At 40.6% G+C, this 25,602-nt stretch overlaps 1 protein-coding gene and 1 non-coding gene across 3 annotated transcripts in view; both read left to right on the top strand.

Annotated features, from left to right (window-relative positions):
* MACROD2 (mono-ADP ribosylhydrolase 2) overlaps window positions 1–25,602 on the top strand; it is an 843,060-nt gene that overhangs the window by 367,022 nt on the left and 450,436 nt on the right. The window lies entirely within an intron of this gene.
* Window positions 16,002–16,177, top strand: LOC120751335 (U2 spliceosomal RNA). The gene has a single exon (XR_005700398.1). It is a non-coding gene; the product is annotated as a U2 spliceosomal RNA (small nuclear RNA).

Here is a 25,602-nt window from a genome sequence, read left to right as displayed (position 1 = left end):
TGTGTGTATCCACCCTGCCCCCCTCAATGCAGAGTTGTTTTCCACTTTCATCTCAGTGTTTCTAAGGGCAATAAAAGCTTTGTCCAGCAGCAGTTATAAATATCTGCTTGTGCCACACCCCCAGTTCAGCGCTGTTACGCTTTGGCTTGTATGGCTGGAACCCCACGAGGCATTTTCAAGTTATCTTCTCCATCCAGCTCAAGCAGTTCTCATCACTCCAGAAATGTCTTTCTTTAGCTTATAGGACAGAAGAATGAGCTCCCTTCAGAGCTTAATGGACCTCTGCTTCACTCAGCAGCTGAAGGGGGTGCTGAGGTAGTGTAATGAGAGCACAAGTTAGAAGTAAAATACATTTTCCCTGTGATGTGCTCAACCTTTTCTGCCCTGGGGCTTAAAAACTGAAATCGACTCTTTAATTTAGCGTTCTCCTCCGTACACTGAAATTCTGCTAATGATTTGAGAGAGTTAACAAGAGGGTAGCAAAAAAGATGCGTCAGATATGTCTGAAACTGTAAAAATTCTAGAGGCAAAACAATTCGAGTCACGTCAATGGATTTTGAAAAATACCACTTTCTGTATACTGGAGGCCAAGGAAGAGAACATACTGAGTTTATTTGTGTCACAGTATTTTTACAAACTCCTCATTAAATCAAACTTGAATTAAAGATTGGTTTAACCACAGTTAGAGTGTTATTGCCCTTGTTTCTTTAGAATAGCGGGATAGATGAATTTTCAGGTTTAAAAAGAATGTAGAAAAATCTAAAGCACTTCAAAACACAGATGTATTTTGATGATTTTTTTTTTCTTTTTTTTTTTTTTTTTCCTTCTGTAGAAGCCGTGCTCTTGGGAGAAAGGCTGGGATTGGTGATTCACCAGTTCAGTTGTTCTTACAAATGTGACATGTGTGTCAGTTTTTCTGATTTTTTTTTTTTTTCTATGAGTTTTTATTGGGCAAGCTTGCTGTGCGTCATGGGTGCAAGGTTTCAAGGAGATTAATATCCATTTCCAGAAACATGGCAATTTGTTATGATTTGTGATTCATAAAGGTGGCTATTTACACCATCTAAAAATGTTGAATAGGGCATCTATTATTTAGCCTGTCTAATTTTTTTTAAGTGCTACAAAGAAGTTCATTTATTCAGTAAGATAATCGCTTTTCATGACACTTTAACATCTGTTTCCAAATGATATCTTCAGCTCTGTAGCAACACTTAAATCTACTTCGGAGTTGGAAGCTATTACGTGTTAGCAACAGCATACGATGCAATTTTAAGCTGTTCATGTGTATTTAAAATAAGATTGATTTGCACCAGTTTCTTTTCTCGAGAACTGCAACTTAAACTAATTCTTAATGATCCAAATGCATTTAAAACTGGTTCATAAAATGCTCACTCGAAACTGCAAGACTCAGAAGTCTTTCAAAGGCAGTTTACTCCAGCATTACTGTCACGGCTGAAAATGCCCAGCTTCCTGGCAACTGTTTAGTGAGCTCCTTTTTTTCTTTTTTTCTTTTTTTTTTTTTTCCTTGATATTGCCTGTTCTCATCTCACAGAATGCAACGCAAAAATAAATTCTTGCAGTATATCCTTTGGTGCAAATCAGCTGGAGATACAATTGGGAGGGTAGATTCCTCAGAGAATAGGTGTGGGTTTTTAACAGAAAACTTGCAACTAAGAACAAATCCCCAATCTTGCCTGTAGGTACCTGTTTCATACACCTACTTGGGGTGTGCAATAGTGCCTGGTCCCAATTTGGTCTTTGGCTGGCTTTAGCTGTATGGGCCCAGCTGAGGAAACAGTCCTGAACTCATCAGGAGAGTAAATTAAAAAAAAAAAAAAAAAAAAAAAAAAAAAAAAAAGAGAATTTGTTTTGTTTTGTTTTGTTTAAAATAGTGTACTCTTGGCAGCTCCTCCCATCTTGTCACGGGGCTTATATTTAGCTGGACATCATATCTATTATCTGGCTTCTTCCAGTTAGGAAGAGAGCTGTTTCAGCTGCAGGGGATCCTCTGTTTCTTACTGAGTGGGAGTGAGAAAGAAAGACAATGAAAAGCCAGGAAAAATATGATCTAAGCTTTTCCATGTGCTGGCTGGTGGGCGATCACTATTTCAGGTTCTGGATTTGAAGAGGATATTGCAAAGGTATGAATATAGGGAGGGATGCTCAGCAGAATGGATAATACTTTGGGAGTACCCCTTGCCTGAGAACTCCACGGGTCCTTCCTTGTGACCTGCAGGCAGGGCCGAAGCTCCCCTGTGTTGTGACCAGTGCTTTTTGCAGATCCGTGGTGGGATGGAAATGCAGCTCAATGTCCTGTTAGATCCCATTGTCAAGGCAAAGGGAGATATCAGTTATTGCTGTCTAATTAACATCACAGTAAATGGGATCTGTTAAATCTAAACAAAAATTGCTTTGGTCCCCACTTTTGAGCATACCTTTATTATTTTTAATGAATTGAAGCTGACAGGAGATTTGCGTAAGACGATTTTGCAGAATTCTAATGAGAGCGAGTTCTTTGTCAGCACGCGACAAAATCCCGAATCATTCACAGAGTGAAAGATGGTGTTAGTGTTATCCAAGATTGTTTACAGAATATTTATAAATGGTTAAATAGTTTTCTGTTGTGTATTGCAGACATCCGTGGGCTCTGGAAGCCCTGAGGCAGCAAACAAAATAGGAAGGGAGTGGGTAATTACTGTCAGTAATCTGCAGGAGATGGGGAGGGCTGTGTGGGCATGGAGGCTGCACTCTGTGCCGGGAAGGGGCAGAGGTGAAGAAATCACAGAATATTCTGAGTTGGAAGGGACCCACAAGGATCACTGAGTCCAACTCTCAGCCCTGCAGGGGACAGCCCCAAGAATCTTACTGTGGTGTGTCTGAGAGCATTGTCCAAACGTTTCTTGAGCTCTGTCAGACTTGGTGCTGACAACTTCAGTTCCTTGGGGCCCTGTTACTTGTCACACAGAGAAGAGCTCAGAGTCTGACCTTCCTCTTCCCCTCATGAGAGGAAGTTGTAGACTGAGGTAGAGTCTTAGAGTCTCCCCTCAGTCTTCTCCAGCTGTACAGACTAAGTGCCCTCAGCCACTCCTCATACAACCTCCCTCCAAGGCCTTTCACCATCCTCGTGGCCCTCCTTGGGATGCTTCCTAATACCTTGATGTCTTTTTTATATTGCCGTGCTTAAAACTGCACACACACGGCCCTCAAGGTGAGGCTGCACCAGTGCAGAACAGAGAGGGACAATCACTTTTCTTGAGCAGCTGCTGATGCTGCGCCTGGAACAGGGTTGGCACAGGGCACGCTGTTGATTGATATTCGACTTGTTGTCGGCCAGGGCTCCCAGGTTCCTTGCCATGGCCAGGTGAGAACTGTGTAAACCCAAAGAGGGAAAGCAGAAACCCTCAAGGTCCTCTGTTGCTGCCTCTCCCCTGGCCCCATACACCTGCTGCCGTGGTTTTGTGGCTGTCAGTAAGCCAGCAATGGGACAGCAGCTCAGCCAAGCCTGCCTTGGGTGCTGGATGCTGTGCAGCCTGTCAGCATTTCCCCAGGGCAAAGGCAGCAGCAGCAGCAGGGAGTTGTGCAGGTCCAGCGTAGCTGAGGTGTTTGATGGCCATTCCTGAGCACACCTGCTTCTCTCCCAGCAGTTGCAGGTGTGCAGTGTTGCAGGTTGGCTCTCTTCTGAGGGGGTAATTGCAGTGTTCCACGTGTAGCCATGAGTGGATGTAAACTTCTGCAAAGGCAAGAAATACTGCATGAGGTATTTAATCCCCGTTACACATGTAGCCTGCTTTCAGTACCTTCCTCAAGTCCTGTTCTGCTCTCTGGGAGCATATGGGCACTGCTAAAATAATACGTTAAGGAGGAAGCAGAATTTTCCAGCTGCCTCAGTAGTAGGCTTCAATTTCTGGGCTTCGTAGATTTGTGTAAAATTTTTCTTATCAGTGTCTCGTGTTTTGATGACTGTTTAGCAATAATGGTCACCCACACAGTGTGCTGGGACACCATGCTGTGTGGTAATGAGCACTCCCAGAGTTCTGTGAAGGCCTCAATTAATCATCATAGTGCCAATTAAAAAGGCCATTAGAAATACTGTCCGTAGCTATCAATCCTGCATAGCCCGTTCCTTCTCCAAGAGGTGCATGTGTAATGCACTCAGATATGCACACACGTGCAGTCTCCTTTTTCCAGGTCGATAGGACCTGGCAGAGCGATTGGGTAAGGTATATCAGCAGTGGCAATGAATTTCTATTCTGTCTCATGTCGTAGCTGCAGTTGGATCCCAAATTTATTCTGATCCGCTAACTCTTAAATCAGGCTTTGTTTCTCCAAGTAAGACCTGGGTCTTCATGTGGTACAGTTACACTCAAGCTCTCTTTAGAGTTTCATTGCACTGTTATCAAGGTATGTTTTTTAGGGCCTACATTCATTAAATCCTTTGGGAACAGTGACTTTGTTATATCCAGGAGTTTGTGGTGGCTTCCTGTTGATGCTGTTGCTGTTTTTTTTTAGGAAGTAGACCTCATCCTTTGAGCAAGGGTCTAAAAATTCTTAAGGGGCTATGGTTCTAGTTTTTTTTTTTTTCTTGTAAAACATCTGCCTAAGTTGTTCCAAGTTAGAGTGAGGCTCTGGAAACCCCTGTGTTCTCATGCTCAGCAGGTGTGAGCTGTGCTCTGCAGGAACAATGGAACGGGATGGGAGAGATCTGTAATAATTGCATGTTTATTGAGAATCTGGAAGTGAACTCAGGATTTTCCCCTCCTGTTAGCAAGCAGTTTATGAAACAAGTAGCAGATATGTGTGCTATCAGAGAAGATAATCTGCTAGCTCTGTCTTTTACTTCAATTGTTTCGGTAATTTTTGATAAGTGCATCTTGATATGGATGTCGGCATCAATGTGCTGTTTCATCGTGGGATATCAGTTCGGCTTTTTAGTTGACAGAAAGAAAGCAAGAATCCAAACAACCGGTTTACATCAAAAAATAATAATCCGAACAAAACCAATTCCAAATTTTTGCAGTTTCCAAATCCCGGAAATTACATACAGAGGCTATGCGTTAGAAGAAGCTCAGAGAGTTACAAGTACTTGCAGTTTTGCCTAAGTCTTCACCTTTGTATATGATTGTCATAGTTTAGTTTTTGATAATGTGATCTTAGAGCTTGAAAGATTTTTTTGATTGCAGAAGAGGATACAGCTCTAGGAATCAGGTTTGTGGCGTGAAGGAGCTCGATGTCTGCTTTATTGGCTGAAATCACAAGGTGGGAGTTGTGTGAAAGAAAAGAGATAGAACCGTTACCATTTCATTGCGTGCCCACCGTCCTCTCCTCGGTGGAGGACGTGGCATCATCCCCTCAGGCAGACAGCACCAGCTGACATTCCCATTCCCAAAGCAAAGAGCTGGAGGCCAGGGCAACCACAGTTCCTCCAGCTGCCCCTGAGATCAGCGGGGAGATGCTCTGAGCCCCATGAAAAGCTGAGGAGTGCTGCATACCCTTAGTGGGTGGATCTGCTGGCTTTCCACATGGGCATGCAGGAATCTTGGAGTCAATTGACCTTTGTGTTGCTGTGCCCCCGGATCCCAGCTTTTATCCAGGAAATGATAAAATGCTTTTGTCAGAAGGGAGTGGTGGGAGAGTTTGCAAACAGTAAATAGCTTTGTTGTAAGTTAGCATACTGACCACCAGGAAAACTTGATGATATTAAGCATTTTGCATTCACAGCGAAATCCAGAAGGGTGGTACAAGGCAGCCAGAAATCACAATAAGGCCAATTATTAACTGGTTTTCTTTTCATTCAGTGAGACCCTGTGTTTGTCATTTGTAGTGGGGCAGAGGAAAGATGCAGCTTGTTAACAAGTGCTCGGAGCTTAAAAGGGTGACATTTTAAATTAGCATAGTTGTAATAATAAAGGAACATAAAGCTTGTATCTGTTAAAAGGAAATTTAAAAATGAAATCTCTTTCCTGCCCTTTAACTGAGAATCTTATGATTATGTTAAATCCCAAAATGTGGCTTCATTATTCATTTCCTTTTGACCAGAATGTAAAATAACAGGAGCTTGAGGGTTTAGTGTATTAAAAAAGAAACAATCCTTTTTGATTATAACTTCTGGTAGTGTTTTAATTAAAGGTATTAGGAGAACCATCATGGGTAACACATTTTTAAATTCTTGTACATTGTGCTGAAGAATACCTAGGAAGGAGATTATGTGCATAACTTGTTCACTCACAGTGAAGTAAACCAGATTTTGTTATTCTTTACTGCTTATCACCTGCAATTTGATCATGTATATTTATTTACATGGCAGAGAGGAAGAACAGGAGTGTCTTCGTGCGTGAGCTGTCTGCAGTTCATAACAAATTGAGACTGTTCTTGGCGGAGTTCAGTGTTGTTTATTCATACTCAAAGAGACTGAAACTACCAAAAAATTTGACAAACATTTAAAGTTAAGACCAAGAAAAGTATTTCCCTGGCTCTGTGGCTTTCTTTTCTTTCTCATTTCACCCCACCATCCTTCCCCACGTGCCTCCCATGTGTGGCCCTTGCTGTTCTGTTGGAATCACATGGTGTTACCTGCCTGCACCCTGGGATTGCTCTGCCCCAGCCATGAGGTGGTGCCTTTCTGCAAATCCCAGCAATTTAAGAGAGTAATCCAACAGGATTCTTTGCAAGCTTCCCCTGATCTGGGGATCAGCGTTGTAAGCCAGTGTTTTCCCTTTTTTCTTGGAGAGTTTCCATGATGTCGCTACCTGTAAAACTGTGCCCAAAGTACTTTACAGGAATGATGATGAGCAGTACAGAGTAATGTATGATGCACTTGTTGCTGTTTGGGGTTTTAACCTCCAATATCCTGAATGAGGAGAGGATGGAGGAAACAGTTGAGGTTGCCCCCAGAAATTTTACTGTGATATTCTTTGGGGATAGATTTTGAACAGCTTAAACTGTAAGCTTCTGGGAGGACATTTGAAAAGTAGAATGGCGTTTCCCCCAACTCCCAGGCATCTGTGTAGGCAAGGAGTGTCACCACTTTAACAGCTGCCAGTGCAGCTGACCTGGGTTTGAATGGAAAGGTCTTGTTGATTGACGTTTAAACAAAATGTTAATTTGTTGACATGCCATGTGGTCCCAGGGGGACTTGCTTAGATGACCACATGCCTTGAAAAGCCAAAGTTTTAGACTGTCACAAGGAATTTGTGAGGTTTTTTTTCTGTTTGTTCTTTGTACTGTTGTTTTCCCCCAGCAGATGTGATTGATTTAAAGGTGGCTTTAAGCAGGACTTTTTACTTTCATATTTAGCTGAAAGAAGTTTTAACTTGTGCCTGAATTCAGCTGCAGTTACTGTCTATAAACACATAAACCCAATTATTAGGTGAGTCAGGGTTATTTTTCAGGGAGGAAAGGATACCCCTGAAATAATAGCATATGCTGCCTTCTCTGCTTGGGTGAGAGGAAGCTGTGTGGTTTCACTACTGTTGTCCTCTTTTTTAACAATTAGTGAATAATCTGAGTTAACTTTTTCCTCTTTCATTTTTGAGTTATTTAGCTGACTGCTGGCTGACCGGCTGTGCTGAAAGCAGGTGGGAAAATCTTTTCAGATGGCCCTATTTTTTTTTTTTTCTTACCTTTTTTCTTTTTCCTGTTATTTTTCTTAGTAGGATCTCACCTCATTACAAGGTTGGTAGGGTGGCTGTAGCCTAATTGTTTTTACCTAGATAATTACCATCCATTCAGAAATGTGGGTCTTCATTGCATTTTTTTCCCCAGATGAATGGTTCTCAAATTTAGTTACAATAATACAGTAAATGTAAATTTATATTCCTGTGAACATAACAAAGGGAGCATAAAATAAATTCATACTTATTCCCCCGTCTGTGCTTGGTATGAGTGCTGATACACTCCTAAAAAAAAATTAGATCCAAGTGTTTAATCAAACACAGCATTTTGTCTTTTCTTATTACACAAAAGCAAACTATTTATCTTGCAAGCATTTGAAGATTTATAGAGTCCATGTGAAGAAATTTCTGCCCATTAATGCACATTATTAATGAATGCCTCTGGTTCACTCGGGAGTTTTCTATGTAGGGAAACAACATTAATAGACTGGTGCATGAAAATTTGTCTAAAGTGCCTGCAACAGTATTTACTTAAGTGGAGACATCCCATAGAGATTTGGCAATTCCAGCACTTCAGCAGAGTGCCCAAGGTGAAATTTTATACATTATACCTCAGGTGTTTCAGCTGGTTGTAACATTAACCAACTACAACAGACGTCATAAATAGTATTGTAAAAAGTAAATAATAGGACTGTTTGAGAAATTACTAAGGGTAAATAATTGTTAGTTATTAGTTGAGGTGATCTGAGATGCTGAATCTGAAAGAGTACAGAATTGTGTAGTGTGTCATCTGACATGTCATGGGGTGAGCTCTGTCATTCTGCTGCCCCATCTGACCACTCCAAGAACAGAATAAATTTGAAATAGCGGACGATATCCTTTTCAAAGTACCCTCAGTGAAATATTTTCTGTCGTTCTGCTTGAGAGTGTGTATATGCAGACAGAGGCACACTATTTGTCAGACATCTCAGAAGACAAAACTGGAGCCTCTGCAATTTTGGATTTAATGGCTGTTGCGGCAATCTCTCAGTTGTTAGCAGTTTGACACTCAGCAAGCGCCGCTTTAGCTGCACTTTGGGCCATTGAGTGAATTTTTGAATTGAATTTTGAATTGAAGCTCTCTCCTTGGCAGCAGATTTCAGAGAAGCGCGGTGAGCTATAGGGACTGGTTTAAAATCCCAGATAAGATGGAAAAACAGCCCCCTAGGTGTCAAGTGTCTCTACAGTGAATTTGAGGGCACTTTTCATTTCCTTGTCAATGAGATGAAAATGGAGCTCTTTCCCTGAGAAAGTGGGGGAAAGCAGCCAGGCCGTGTAATAGCATTTTGAAGGAGAGGTAATGTCCTCTCCCACAGGAAGCAGGAAAGCAAGCTGGTGTCTGTCACCTTCCTCCCCTCCACAGCTGCACATTAAGCTGTGGGTAGAGGGCCAGGCACTGGATAAGTGGGGAGAACAAATAGCTCTTAGGGAGTTTATTCCCATTGTCCTTCCTGCAAAGCCGAGGGAAGCGTCTGATAATTCACTGCTGGTGAAAATGATACATACACTTTATTTTCTTTTGATCTGTTTCAATCTTTTTGATCTGTTGGGCAAAGTGAAGAAGTGTAAAATTGAAGCAGGGGCACAAGAAGGGTGGGGAAAAAAAGGAAAAGAGCAAGTCCTAAAGAGCGAGTCATGCAATGCCAGCCCTTAAAGCTAGAAAAATGCTGCTCAAAACTGCTGAGTGCGAAGCAAACATCACCTGGATCAGCTTTCCAGCATGACAGTGATAAACATGTGAGACCAATAATTCAACCTGGCAGAGAAGCCGTGCAGGAATACGAATATCCACGAACGCTCTGCTCTGGTTATGCACCAGAAACGCAACGTGCGAGCCAGGACTTCCCTGACAGCGCGCCGTCTCTCCTGGCTTCGCCTTGGACGAGCGTCTTCCATGGGAAAGATCCCATCCTTTCTGATCCCATTAGAGGAGAGAGGCTCTGTCTCTGTGGTCCTTTCTGCAACCCATGAGCTTTGTGAGCCGTGCCATGCACGGGGGATTTGTTGAGGGATGTGTTGGGACCTAGCGTGTCACAGGCAGGCTTGTTACAGATGAAACCCCGTTGACAGAAAGGATTAGCTGCAACCGGGGGAGGAAAACAAGAAGTCGTATATTTTAAGGACAATGGTGGTACAAAATTTTGATTATTTATTGGGCAAGGAGATGGTCAGGGCTTTGTGTTATTAGAGATTCTGTACCCTCGGAAACTGGCAGCGATTTCAGCATGGTGCTGCCAAACTGTACTCCAGAATCTGAGGTTTCATACAAAAGAGCGGGGGAAAAAGCAAAACAAACAGAAAACCCTCTATACCCTGCAGCTGCAGAGAAAATACTCAGAAACTCACTGTGACCAGGGCTGTGTTCTTGTCTTGAGTCAGCAATCAGCTTGAAGCAATACCTTTGGAGAAGAGCGAACTGTGCTGGTCATTTCAATGTACGTGAGGTGTGATGCCTGACATGTTTACGCAGCAGCTGGCTCATTTCAGTGGTTTTTTTTTTTGTGAAAATCTCAATGTCGTGCCTGCTGTTTGAGAACATGTTTTCTTAGGACACAAGAAATGAACCAGAAAGAATTAATTTACGTGACATATTTGTCACATAAATAAGAATTAATATTAAACATAACTTCTGTCCTTCTTCTCTCTCCACCCCACACCTCCCAAAGAAAAAGGGGGAGGAAAAAAAAAGCAAGTAACTTTTCAAATTATGGAGAAATGGGTAAACAAGGGATATTTTCTTAGCCCACTGGAAAAAGCTTTAGTCATATCCAGGCTCTTGAAAAAAAAATCAAAACAAAACCCCCTTCTTCCTACTGAGCCCTACATTCTCTGTAGTACCATATGCCCCAACTTACAATTACCCAGCTTTTCATGCATTCCACTTCTGCTCTGACAGCCATACAATGTACAACAATTGCACAGTCAGAAGGCAAATATGGGAGGCACCAAGAAGAAAGAATTCCGTGCCAGTTTAAAACGTACGTAGCGAATGTGGAAGTAAATAACACAAGTGAAAACTGGATACTGACGGTGTTTTTTTCATTTCTACGTGACTGTCGAAATGTCCAGTCTCCAATTCATGTAAACAGTGCCGTGAATTTCCCTTTTTGCTTCAGCTTTGCTGAATTTACACATAGAGGCTGAAAAATGCAGGGGATCTTGAACTTCATGCTCATGATCACCCCGAGGAACCTGTTAATCAGTGGGACTATTGTATGGTTATGCGGCTCACATCGTGTTTGAGCACTGGAGCTCAACATGAGAAAAGCACTGTAATTGCTAACAATTAGAACTGGGTAAGCCTCACTTAAAGAGTCCCCTCATGCCAGATTCACATCCAAAATGTATCTCAAGTATCTGAACCATTTAAGAGTCTGGGAGGTAATACTTTGTCATTGCATAAGGCAGAAGACTTGTGTATGGAAAGGGCAAGGGGATTGTGAAATAATTACTGGCTCTGCATTTAATTTGAGTCAATGAAAATGCCAGAATGATTGAAGTGTTTATGCTGAAGATCAAGGAGTTATATTGGAATAGGGTAATCAAAACCAGGGACATCTCCTTTACATTTTTTAATATTTCTCAGGGAGGAGATAATGGAGGACTACCAGAGTATAGCGAGGGGAGTGTTGGAAGGAAAGTCAGGATCAGAGGTCACACCTGTGTGAAGTGATGGTTTGAAAATGACAAGTAAAAATAGAAATATGCTTCACTTGACAGTGATGAATGAGGAGGTGATGAATTCCTCCTCTTCCTTGACCTGAGGAGGAAGACTAGGGGTGGCTTTGCGCTGTGGAGATGGTAATTTGATAGTGGCAATTATAGGTGAAAAAGTTAGCCAGTAAAAATATGGTGGGGAAAATGCCTGCCCTCAATTAGGAATGGTACTCGTGCCCCTGGGCCTCATCTGCCAGGGTAGCTGTGCTTCTCTCCAGCCTGGGATCCTTCCAGTTTGCTATTTTTCCATGCTTTCAGTGGGATTCTCCCATCCCTATTTTCATCCCACCTATTCTCAGTATGCCTTCTGCTTCGTGTCTGTCTATGCTTTGCTTACCTTCAGTGCAGGTAATTCTTCTTCTAACATTCTAACATTGCATTCTTCTTCTAACAACACAAAACCTCATAAAGTTGGTGAACTGCTGGGCCTGGCTCAGAGTCAATACTGCTGAACCTGGGAGTGTACGTAGAGTTTCCACGATGTGGGTGGTGGGATCAGTCGTATCTTGCTCACATATCTCTCGTATCTCAAGGGCAGGAAAACATTTGCCAGTGGCCTGTAACTGTGCCTCCCTGCCAGCAATAAATGCCAAGAGTCTTGTCAGCTTTTAAATTCTGGGGCAAAAAGTATGTTATAGGCTGCTGGTGGCCTCAGCTAGAACATGAAGCATGGATTTTGAGGTTAAGAGAGGTTTGCTTGCTTAAAAGAGGTTTTGATCAAGATGAATTATGAAAATGGCAATAAATCCTACATTTTAAAAGGTAATAAACTGACTATTAATGTTCAAGGCAGCGCTCCAGGCAAACATGAGCAGCAGACTGAACCACCTACCTTTATGTATCCTCTTCCTCCATGGCACTCAGCAGGAGATGCTGAAACATCCTGAACCCTACAGGCCACAAGAGTCAAAAGTGCTTCAGACACCATGTTCATGGATTTTGTTCCTTTTTGTGGAGGCTTCTGTCCATCTGACCACATGAGTCCCCAAGTGACCTTGAGCCACTTCTCAGCTAAAAGTGCTGAGTACGTTGCAGTCTAGTGTGGTGCACTTAATCATGTGTTCAGGCACCACAAATTTTATTTTGTTGTGAAACGTGGTGGATGGAAAATTGACAACAATAAATAGTGAGGTGCCATGTTTAGCACAGTTCTTTTCTTCTACAATTCTTGGTACAAAAATGTACCAAAGGTATCTTCTAAAGAGCTGGTTTTGAAATGAATAATTTTCCTACATTGGATTGGGGTTTGATTGCTTGCCCACCCAGTCAGGAGATACCAGCTTCTTGCCAAGTTTCAATCCTTATGCTGTCATAAATCCAGTTTGGAGACTCTCAACCCCAATGACCCATTTGGGGAACGCTCATATCCACAGTTCGCCCTCGTTCTCCTGCCCTGGATGTGAAGTCTGATCAGTGTTTAGACGTTGCTTTGAGATAATGATAATGTGCCTTTTAATTAGCACCAATATTTCTAGTCTTTTGGGAAATAATAATGTGCTTCTTTTTTACTCCTTGACTGTTGACAGATGGCCACTTACTAAACATCATTAAATTCCGGTATCAATCATTTTTCTGCTTTATAAAATATGCTCATTGTTTAAAGGAAATGATAAATACAGGATGAAGGTTTTCCACATGGATTGTGCAGGCTTTGATGCAGTGCTGCAGCAGCAATGGATGGAGGGAGGCCTTGTTTTTTAAGACATTTCAAGTATAATCTCTGAGGCCCTGTTAACTCCCTTTCAGTGGATACGTGTGTGTGTTAGAGGCGGCTCTTGGATGGAAGCAGCCCGAATGCTTCTGAGACAAAGCCACTATTTAAACCTTTGAAAACATGAACTTTTGAGGAGCCTGTGCTTGTGTGCAGAAAACATTTCATGCATTTACACAGGAATCCATGTCGTACGTGGCTTTGTTGAATGCCATGAAAAAGTGGAGACGGATTCCTGTGCGTCTGTTGTTTGCAGCAGGGCTTTATTTGACTTGATGCATTCTTGGCAAGAGCCTCCAATTCATTACTTGTGAAACTTTGTTTAATGGGTACAATTACGATCTGCATTGTGCCCTTGCTCATCTTAATAGCAGTATTAATTTGCAGGAAGGGACAAAAATCATCTTGCGGAGTTATCAAGCCGTGTTTAGGCTTTCTGAATGCTAATTAATTCAGAGCTCAAATGCTGTACCTGCTGTTTAAAAGGCTGGCAGCTTGTATTCATCACCTGAATGACAGCTGTTCCTTGCCTTTTTTACTCTTAGAAAAAGACTGCGGAGGATTAACTCCTTCCATGCTGATAACTGCCATTTTGAAGTAAGGATTATGTTCAACTTTTAAATGTTAATTTTTTTTTTTTTCTTTAATGGATGTGCTGATTTTGACAGCATATTAGAGAAAGGATTGGTGACTGTATGTTTTTAAGAGAAATTGCTAAATATTTCTCCAAATCACTGTTATTTTTTTTCTGGGCAGGACAAAAAAAAAAACCCAAACAGTCTCAGTGACATTTGATGCCAAAATCAGATCCTCCACGTAAGCTAAAAGAGAAAGAATTACAATATTGTTAAGTCAGATTGAACTTTTGTAGTGAATATGGAATCTGAAGAATTTTTCTCCTGGAATCAACCCCCCTTTTTTTCATACTTACTGTCAAGAAAATATTTATTAATTGCAATTAAATTAAATGATCATTAGGCCATTTAAATGTCACAGAAAATAGAAAAGTACGGTTTTATATTTTATATGCTGCATTCAAAGCTCATTGAGTTGCTATTCGTTAAAACTGAACTCACCTGCTCTAGGAAGAAGTGGTAATCTTTGGTAGTAAAGAAGGGGGCTTAAAGGCATGCAGGTGATTTTATTTAATCCAGTCTGAGAAAAAGTTATGACTGGTACAATGCAGATTCCATGTGCAGGTGTCAGAGGATTACAGAGTTTGCCTGAGTGACTGGGGAGGTGAGATAGTGATATTGGATTAAGTTCCTTCTTTTTCACAGAGGAACAGATAACTAAAATATCTACGTTAGCTCCATTCCTTCATTCCCTCCTGCCCCAAATCAAAACACCTAAATTATACTACATTTTCGATTTTGGAGGAAACATGAGACAAACCAGCAGTTGTTTCATGTCAAAGGGTATTGCTGGGCTACTGACACAAAAAAAAAATTCCACAAAATCTTCCAGCTAGTATTTTAGGGTAAATCCAAAGGTTTTTCTTTTGTTACTTTAAAGACGTACAAAGTCTGGTATGTGTTTTGATAAATAAATATTTCAGACATATGGGTGTGCAGTAGACATGTCATAATAACATAAAATTTTCATTCACCTTTTGGAGGCCCTGTATCTTTAGGGAAACTCGGGGTGGACTTGGCTAATACCTCAGGGCTTTGATTCTGCTCACATTGGGTTTTATGCATTCTGACTCAGTAAATCTCATTAAGCACATGCTTAACTTCAGTATTCACTGTTCATTCCTTTGACTTCAATAGCAAATTAAGCACATGCTTAAATGTTGTTCAGAGCCTTAGGGAAAGGTGATTAAACAAAATAACAAAGCTATGCTATTAAAATATTTTAACTCATTAAAATCCAGTGGATTTGCTGGTGCCAATTCACTGAAAACTCTGTATTGAGAGTTAAACAATTAAAACAAAGTTATAACTGACTGCCTGTCTTGTGCAGCTGGGAGCGCCGACATCAGGATATTGGATGGTCATTGCTGTGACAATACCTTTCCTTTTACTTCTGACCTGCTGTTATTTTTGCATATAATCAGTGATTATGATGAGTGGCTGAAAATATCATTGGTAATAAAACGGCTTCCAAAGTGTTTACAAAGTGTTCTTGAAAACAGAAAATTATTTTGAAGAAATAGGTGTCTTTTTCCATGTTACTAAAATACCTTTTGTTATTACTCATTAACTTCAAAAGACATTTTTTGTTTCCATGCGCAGAGATGACTTTTTGATGCTTTAACAGTATTGACTTAGTGCTCTTCATGTCTGGACAATTTCTCTGCTAATTTACGGTGGAGTTTGATACTGAGTAATTGTGCTTTAGCAAGACTGATATTTAGTCTTTGAATTAGCGTGCAACATGCTCTAATGCCAGGATTAAGAAAATACAGAGAGTAGTTCTGTTTTTAATAAGTTATTTATTAAAAATTCCCTCAACTTTTTTAGAATTTTGTGATACAGTTTCTGTAGGGGAGATGTATTTTATAAATACAACCTTTATGATTCAGAAAACAGAAGATTCCTTAAATATTTGGGGCCCTGGGTCATTGAAGCAGCAGGAGCTTGGAGGTCAGAGGGAAGGGCTAGGTGTTTTTGCTTGTTACTCAGTTTACCGTAGAAGAAATAATCAGATCAAGACTGAAATATTTTGGGAGGCTAGACACGGCACCGTTAACTTTCCCAAGTTCCTGTCCTGAAGCAGTTCCTGTGTGCGCAAAATCATGAGCTCACTGAGATCCTGGGGTGAGTTATTTGGGATCTGTAATCTGTCTGCAGCTTTTTAAAATAAATCTGAGTGATAAAGCTGCATAGTGGTTGTTACCGTGGCGTTAAAATGTTGGGATGATTCAGTCTCAGCGTGCGCACTGAGTCAGACCTAGAAGCCATCGAGGCTGCCGATTCGTGTTTGCCTCTTGACCTTTTAGCAAAGATCAAGTGCAGCATATGTTTTTATCAGTTTAATATCTGTTATGTCCTCAACTGCAGGATTTTATATTAAATGAGTTTGGGGACTGGGAAATGTACTAGGAGCTTACGCCATCCTCTCCATGCGTGAAGCGTTCTACTGCCGTGTTTCTAGAAAGGTGTGAAAAGAAAAAAGGAAAAGAAAAAAAAAAAAAAAAAAAAAGGCAACAAGTCCCTTAATGACCATAAAAGAGTGCAAAGGGAAGAGCAGGAACAGAGCAAACATAGATTATGCCTCTCCACAGTGTTCTCTTAATTCCCACCAATTTTCAGCTCAGGGAGTTCCCAAGCCTCGATAAAACCCCTGATAAAACAAGACAAAATAAAATATTTCTGATATTATTTCAATCTTTTTTTCACTGCCTTCTCAGTCTGTATTAACATCTTTTTTGTAATGTTCAGTGGCATAAAATCAGTTACCATCCTGAGGACTGGGCCTTACCTACTGGATACAGTGAGCCTACACTTGGTCTCATCCTTGCTGAAGAATTCTTGCATCGCTGGTCCTGTTTATTTTCACTGGCCACTCTTACAGGTAGTGTTTTTCTGAAAAATGAGATAAATAGCCATCAGAAATAACTGCAGAGTCCAGCAGATTGGAAACACTTTGCATGGTGGTGAAATGTAACATTCAGGATTTGATTTGGTTTGATTAAGGAGCATTGGAAAGAAATAAATGCGATCGATATCTTTGAGGAAACACTATTTTTTAAACACAAGTGTTTAAAATACATAAAAAGGCCAAAAACCGTGGAGAGCTGGTGTTCACTTGAATGTTTCTGACGGATTAAATACCAACTCAGTCCATTTAGTAAATGGGAGGTCCAGAACTGCCCATGCGTGCTGCAGTCAGTGGGTGGCTAACAGGAGCTGGTTTTGTTCTTCGCTGGGGTCCATGTTGTGCAGCGGGTGATCACAAGCATGGCTCGTGGCGTCTTTTGAAACACAGCCAGGTCACAGTGATATGGCAGGGTGAAAACTGGGTGCTCTATTAGAAATAAAATTAATGCAGTTCAGATAGAGAGTGATCAAAACCGTTTTTAGGTGACATAAGAATTTGACCCTTCAAGGATGTTTTATTAAGTACGTGAGGTAATACAGAATGGAGGAACCCATGTCATTGTAAATTAGTGTCCTTGAGTTAAGTCTCATTACCAAGACACCTTCACTTTTTAAAATTATTTGACCTGCCATGGTTACTAAAAAGGAAATTAATTTGGTGTGACATTTTTGGGGGCAGCTTGGTGCACTACCAGCTTAATTGCGGTAAAATAAAATAATAGTTTCAAAAAAAACCCCTAAACTACAGGTTCCTTGCATTTTGAATCACCAAGTGATTTACTACTCATTATTTATAGCCTCAGTATTTCAATTAGGAGACATTAAGTAAAGCTTATGTGGGGGATGTGGAAGTAAGTGTTTGTTGATTGTAATTATTTTAATGTTACTCTTTAATGGAAAATAATATATTTTGATTATTTAATATTTCTGCTTGGATTCAAACCCAGAAGTCCACAAGATAGAAATCCACTGCAGCAAAATGCCACCTTATTACTATGCATACTACGACGCTCATAGGTTATTGTCAATATCCAGCGTCTACTGGCGAGGAAGCTTTTGTTTGTCATGCGAACGAAATGATCGCTCCTCGTTTTCCTAGACTGCTGAGTTCTTTAAACGAAAAGCATTTTGATCCTGGAGTAAATATTGATCCTCTCTCTGAGAAAATTAATTTAGTGCGTGTTATATGCACCCAGGTGAGGTAAGGCCGGCTCAGGACCCCACAGGCTGCTTAAACCTGTGACACAGGCCAGCATTCAGGAAGTGGCTTCATTACCCCCAGGTCAGCACATCCATGCTGGTCCTTTTGGAGAGCATCTCCTACAGCAGAGCAGAGGAGGATTCATGTGCCACTTGCCTCCAGCAGCAGGATCCCAGATTTCTCATTTTCAGCCAAACAGTAGTGGTGTCAATTTGCCTTTTTTTTCCCCACCCCCTTCTGAGTGGCTCTGTGCCTTAAACCCAGGCGGTGTGGGTGAGGCCGCCGGTACTAATGCACTGTGCCTCCCAGAGACAGCCTTTAGAGAGGCACAGAGATCTGCATTGTGCCGTGCAGATGTTTAGAAATCCTCTTCATAGTGCATTGGGGTAAAAGTAGAGCGGTTGGCAATATCCGAGTCGTCTCTTTATCAACAGACTGAAAACATGAAAAAGGGAGTGCAGAGCATTAATTCATTTACTGAGCATCCCTTGCTGTTGCCACTCCTCAGCTGACTGGGGGCATCCTGGGAGAGGAGCTCCTCAGCACATCTTAAATGCACAAAATGAAAGATTTGGCAAGAACAACAGAAATTTAAGGACAGATTTCCTTAAAGAATTGCACACTTCCACCTCATCGTTTTTGCAGATCTCTCAAGAGGAAACTGAGAAATACCTGAGCCTTTGCAAATGACCCCAGTGGGTCTGGTGCTGTCACAGTGTTTGTTATCAATCCCTGTCTGTGTGCATCCCCATAAGATTCAAAGCATAATCTCACATTACTGTGGAAGCTGTGCCTTGCAAGTGCAAAATTTCTCCTGCCCCAACTTAAAACTCGGTTTTCTGTCAGTAAATAAACATTTAGACCGGATTGATTGCATCCCTTTAGAGAGTGATAATATGGGATTGTGATTTCACCATTACAAGAGACAGCATTCTAAGGAAGTAGTTCTAGTGAAATTTATTGCAACATGATTAGCTTTATTATTTGTAAAGTCTGTGTTGTAAGCTTCTGACATCTTGAATCCCGGAATATCACTGTAAAACTGGGGGTTTTTTCACATTTTTGTGTGGTACACTGGTTTTTGTACTGTATCATCAGCCATTTCCTTAGTGAAATGTTTTGAAAGGATGAAGAAAAATGCAAAAGGAGAAGGAAATGTACGTCTGAGACGCTGTGTTATCATGCCTTTCTTCCAGAGCCAGCACTGTTGAATTAATGTTGAATTCACATTTGATTTCATATTTTATTTTTGACTCCTAGTATTATTTTTTAAGAACTTCCACCACAAATAGAAAAAAAAAAAATACAAAAAGGGCTAACATATAGTTATATGCTTCTTATGTGCCTCAAAAGGCACTGAGTTTCTGAAAACAGTGAAGATTGTTTAACAAGGTTTGAAACTAAAACAGGGACTCTGATTATGACCCGCCTTACCTCTCCTCAAGGGAATGCATTTTCTTAAAGGGATGATTTATGGGATTCAATACTAATGTCAAACTTCATTCTGGTATATGGTGTAACATAATTAAAACACCAAAATAGCAGAACACGAGCAGCAGAACATTGTTGAACTTGTAGATATTTCCACATAGGTGATGTAAAGTTTGATGGAAAAGTGATACGAGTGCTTTAGGCATGTCCATGTGAGATGTAAGAAAAACAAGCCTTAAGCAAGTCTGCTATTTTCCTCAGGAAGATTTTATCCAGAGAGGGAAATGGAATATATATGTGCAATAGCAGCTGCATATTTTTAGAATAATTTTGAATTCTTTTATAGTAAGTCTCTGTGTGATTAGAAAATAGATACAAATCAGATGAGGTAACAGTTTGTCCCATTTGTGTGAAGTGGTTTTCCAGGATAAAATTACATTTCCTTCTAAATGCAGTATTCATTTGGGAGTAAATTAATTAAGGCTGAGTGGATAAGTATCTGCTGTCGTTCTGCAGTCATGACATGGCAAGACACTAGCTATCTACATGCAAAACTCATTTGTACATGAAAAAATTAAAGCGCCCGTGCCTTTTGCTTTTAGTGCTGCTATGTGATACTTTGAATAAATAACTTAATTCCATGTTCAAAATACTCAAAGGTATAGTATTTTATTATTGGTATTCTTAACTTAGATTGCAATGGTGTAACAGCTCTTTCCTCGCTTGAGAGCTTCGCTCATGAGACAGGAATGTGGTCTCAGCCCTAACAGGTTTATTATTTTATCTGGCTTGAAAAATTGAAGAGGAATATAATGTAGAGTAAGCATCCCACGATGACTCTCAGGCTGGGCTTCCCTCAGTGACCGTCACTGATGGGGAGCACTGATGCAGGGGGGTTGTCAGAGGGGTCATGATTTGAGTTCCTTAATTACTCTGCAGATGCTGGAAAACTGAGTTGTGTCCTTGTTCCTCTTCGAGGGGAGATTTCTTGCAGAAGCAGCGCACGAATTTCTTTCACGTTTAAAGCAGTCCATTAAGACAGCAGAGAAGTGCACATTGGCTTTGCATTGAGCTGCTGCAGATCATTGGCTTGATGTCTGCATGTGTTTAAACAAAATTGCCTTCTGTGCTTAGTCCAGTCATCCTGTGTCACATGCTGTTGAATTACTTTTCTACCCTAAAACTAAGCTAATTGCAAAATGGTTTTTACGTAACATTGACCGTAGAGGTATGTGTTTCACTGTAAGTGTTCTTTTGTATGGCTTCTCTGCAATGCTATTTCAAAGAGGCGGATGAAAAATCGAGTGCTGAATCTTTGCTGTCTTCAAGCAAGTATTATGAGAGATGATATAGCTGGAGTTTAATCATAAACTTTTCCCTTTCCTGACAGTACTGACATTTATTTTCCAGACAAACAGATGAATCTTAGATAACGAGTTGATTTGATCATGTATGGTGTTGATGCAAAACTAAGACACCATATATTTTTACCGCAGACCTGTGAATTGTCTTTAAAAGACTGAAAAGCTAAGAGCTGATACTGTGCAAAGACTTATGAACTACTCTAAAAGTTACTCCATTCAGCTGGCTTAAGCCTGGGCTACCAAACCACTTCTGATCCATGTGTAGGGCAATCCATCATCCAGTGGACATGTCCTGGCATATAGCACTGGAGCCTGTATATTCAGAATATAGAATATTCAGTAACATTCTTTTTCTTTTTTTTTCTTTTCTTTTTTTCTGAGTCACTGTTCAAATAGCCTCCACCAAACAAGAAAAGGAAATGTGGGTATGTGAAAGAGGAAAAAGCAATAGAGCAGGGAGATGCTAGATACAGAAAATAAAGGGAAAGCCCTGACCAGATCGGAGGTGAGAACTTACATCTTTCATTTTTATCATCCCTTCTTGTATGAAGAACGTAAAGGAGCATGGTGTTCCAAAGTGTGGGGATTGTGTTGTAGGATACTGTAGCAAAATTTTGGTCCTGTGGTTGGCTGCCATAGTCACTTTGGGAAGCATGATATTGAGTATTTCTTCACAGAGGAGTATTAAAGCAGAAGTAATTTAGCTGAGGTAGCAAATTTAGTCCTTAAACCTTTGTGTTTCTGTGATTTTAAAAATATTTTGCAGTGTGTAGGGTTTGTGGTTTTTTTTTTTTTTTTTTTTTTAAATGGGTTGTCTAATCTAAAGGCCACATAAAAGCCTTCAAGTCTAACCTTTTCATTTTGCTTGACACTGTTGAAGAAGATAAGAGGGGAATGCTGTCAGAGAGTTTACACAGAGGATGGAGAGGAGTGGTGGTGAAGGGGATAATGACTTTGGCTCTGATTTTCTCCCTCCTGCTGCAGCAAGGCATCCGTATTCTCTGCTGGGTGCAACCAGCCTGCAGGAAGCTTTCCTTCCTGCAAGCAGCAAGCAAGTCAGGAAATCATCTGGGAAATTAAAGAGACATCAGAACTGGGCTTGTGGGGACTTGTTTTAAAAAAAAAGAAAAGTTATGGATGGATATTGAAGGGTAATGACGGGAAGATGGTGAGGAAGGGCTTGGTATACTTCCATCTGCAGTATTTGTGGAATTATACTGCTCTGGCATCAGGTGCCCTGAGCTTCCAGCCATCCATGGAGTCAGATCCTCCATTTCAGTCAAAACTCAGCTTGCAGCTGCTTGACACTTCGGGGGTACCACTGGCTGTGGCAAAGGAAGATGATGGGAAGTTCCTGGGCTGAAATTAGCTGAAGCCTTCTCTTAGCACATAATAGCTTGTTACGCCGTCATGTTCAGGCAGAGATGTGTGCAGTGTAACAGTATGCCAGTTATTTTGCCTAGCAGTCAGACTCTTCATTTTGTGCTGCAGAAACAAACGACTTCTTTTTTCAATTCCTTTAATATGCTGTGCTCTTTAATTAGATGGTCTATAGGCAGCAGGAAAACAGCACTCTCCAATATTGTTTCAGAAAATGAATAGCATGTGTGATGCCTACACCGAGCTGCAAGAGAAGTGCAGACTGACATAAGTTCTTGTTGTTTGCTTCCATATGAACAGCTCTAAGTGTCCCTTTTTGAGAAATGCACATTTGCTGCATTCTGGCTCAGGGAAGGCTGCATGTCTATTTGACATGCTCTCAGTGGAGAATTGCTTATCCATGCCTGCTCCCGACGGGTTTCACCTTCCAAAAGTAACTAGCATAGGTCAAAAGTTGGCAAGATGGATTGAAAAGTGTTTCCAGCTGATGGAAAGGCTTCTGGTAACTAAGTGGGGGAATTTGAAATCCTATCTATTCCTAATGGAAAACCAGCAAATAGTCCATGTTTCAACACAGACAAGCTATTCCAGTATCTAAGTGCTGACGTATGGGAGTTTTAAAAACAACACAGACTTGAATCAACTTACATCAAAGGTATAAATTCGGAGTATCTTTTTTAATGGTCTGCTATGTGCCTAAAGAACTTATTTGTTTACTAGTTCAGTGCAATGTTAATGGTCACACCTGGATGTGAATGTCTCCAGACTCCCCTTCCTCCACCAGGTCTTACATTCATTGATTCTGGCATGCCATTTTTCTTGTTTCTTTTCCTATCTAAATTCATAGTATTTTCCCTTCTGTAGCTGAATCCTTCCTTCCTTCATCCGAATAGACAACATTTTCATCTTTCCTATCTTCTCATCCAAATTTCTTTTTTCCTGTTTACTTTTTTCACTCTTGCCTGTTTGCCATGTTTAGGTTTTTCCATATGCCGTTTCTTCACAAGTTGTTCCCATATTGTCCAATACTTTGAGGGAAACACAAGTTCTCAGTTGTTACCTATTCCTCCACATGAAGGAGAGCATGTTGTGAGCGTGGGATGGAAGGGTGGTTGGGCAAAGATGATTTTGTTCCTGATTTTCTTAGCTGCTTTTATTTGCCTTCCATTCCTTCCATCTGTCTGTGACTGTAAGCAGCAAGTAAAGCAAAGGAAGGGCCAAGTGTCTGTTAAGTTTCCTGTTAAAATACAGAATAATGATGATGATGGATGTGAGTCAGAGACTGGGCATAACAGCATAGAAGTGCTTTACATATATTTCTTTATTATAATTTTCCTTAATTTTATTCCGCTGTTTGTCCTTCCCCCCCCCCCCCCCCCCCCGGTTTGTACCTCTCCTAGCTGATGTACACAACACACAACTAATAGAGGTATTGTAGGAGATCTTTCATCAAAGATGGTTACTTTCTCCTTTCCCTGCAACAGGGGACTGCTTTGGTAGAGGAATTGTACCTGAAGTGCTGAGCTGCCCTTCATGGCTTTGTGCAGGGCTAATGAAACCCCTTGTTCCACCTACACTCACACATCCTCAGCCTGCCCTTTTCAGATCACAGATTCCTTACTCAAGCTGGGGTATGCAAATTTCTAGTTTAAATTCAGAACTAAACAAGGCAAGGAGTTTTTAGAGTTGTTTTCGTATAATCTTTAAAAACAGTCTCAAAACCTAATTTCTCCCAACAAGGACAATCAGCAAAGACAGATTTCCATAGTACAGGAGCAATCTTGTTTGACTGTCTTGAGCAAATTCTCCAAACTACTGACTGACTACCGAGATTACGTGGAATTTCTAACAAGTCTGGTTACAATGGGTCAGTTATCTCTAGTTGTACTTAGGTGTTGCAAGCCTTATGTGTTCCAGTAGAGATTTGTTTTAGCACAGTCATTTTATGGTGCTTAGAATATTTTCCTAGTCTGCATTGCTGCTGCTGTGGATAATGGATGACCACTTGGTTAATGTTTGATGGCAGTGACAATGCACCTCTCCCAACGTTAAGTGTCCTTACATCTTTATACTAGAACTGACCTTCAGGGACAGTAAACATATTGTTTGGCAACAAGTTAATTACAGACTTTATCTTCCAAAAACATTCATGTCATGGGTGGGATAATTAAGATGTCCTTGCAAGTGAAAAAACTTTGTGACTTATAGTAATGCTCCGGCATAGGTGTTAGAAACCGAGGTCACAAATGTATTACAAGAGCTTTGTGTACTCAGGTTATTTTGACGAAATAATTCTCCTCTTCAGGCTATAAAAGTGAAAGATGAACTTAAATGATATGTATGGCAATAAATTCTCTAAGTCTGTAAAGAAAAACAAAGGAATTGGTTTGTCCAGGGTTATGACGGGCAAGCAGAACTGATTGTATTTGATTTACTGTGGGATTCATTACTAGGGTTTATTTTGTTTTTCTCCCCTTTCCTCCTTTTAAGGCCTCTGTCTTTTGTTAAATGGTTAGAATCATATTGACCCTTTCTGATTTCGTAATGTGAACTTCATGGTGATAAATAGCTAATTATTTGCAATTGAATTAGGCCATGAATTTAAATACGACAGAAACAGATGTACTTGTGAGTACCTTCAGCATGGCTCAGGGGGTTTAACACAGTATAAATACTTTTGTGGATATATAATTTCTGAAATGGAATACTGCAACTAGTGGAGACCATCATAAAGATGTTAATGAGCTCTGTGGTCCATAATTTTTTTTTTTTTTTTCCCCCTGAAAAATTTCAGGGAGGGAAGGGAGGAGTGTCCAGGAGTGACAACTGAAGTTCCACTTCTGGAGTGTTCAATCTCTAAGCTGGAAGCATTTAGTTTGGGTGAGGTAATGAAGTATTTTTTCCACAATGTACACTCAAAAGAGGACCCTGAGCATTCTGAAAATTTGGAGCCCCTGGAGGGGCACAGTGCAGTGTTACTTTGTGAGTGCCACTTGAATTCAAGTCCTTGTTGGCTGGCTGAATTAGGGCAGGATGCTCAGTTTAACATCATCATGTCTGTGCTAACACCAAGCTAAGGATGAATACACGCACATCAGTGTAATTTAAAGATCTGAATAGTAATGTTTGAAAAAAAAGCATGAATTCTGCACATGTTCTCTTTCTCAAAACCTGGCTCAAGGAGATGAACAGGTGTGCTAATGAGCTACTTGTGAGCTGCTGTATTCAGTTTCAGGCTTTTACTCAGAAACTTACATTCCAGCAGAAATAAGTAGTTCCTTTTTTAATGGTAAGTATCATCATGAACAGTCAAATAACTTCAGAATGAATTTTATTTTCTTCAGCAGAAGGGAAGTCACAGTACAGCCACAATATATGGCAGGTGATGAGTCATTCCTTGCCAAAATGTAGCAGGAGTATGAAGGATTGAAACATACATTTTGAGTTCTTATTCTGGGTATCTGCTTGGTAGGATGAGAATATTGAAGCACCTCAGCATTTGAGAATAAGAGGATAAAATGGGATCTAAGCACAAAGACTTTGATTGATGGCGTGATGTGGCTGGTGTGTAGTGCAGCACTGTTAACATCCTCATGTGTAAGTG

Source organism: Hirundo rustica, chromosome 3 (assembly GCF_015227805.2).
Source record: "Hirundo rustica isolate bHirRus1 chromosome 3, bHirRus1.pri.v3, whole genome shotgun sequence".
Taxonomy (NCBI): Eukaryota; Metazoa; Chordata; class Aves; order Passeriformes; family Hirundinidae; genus Hirundo; species Hirundo rustica.
Note: the sequence above shows the minus strand (reverse complement) of the source record. Positions and strands in the feature narration are given on the sequence as shown.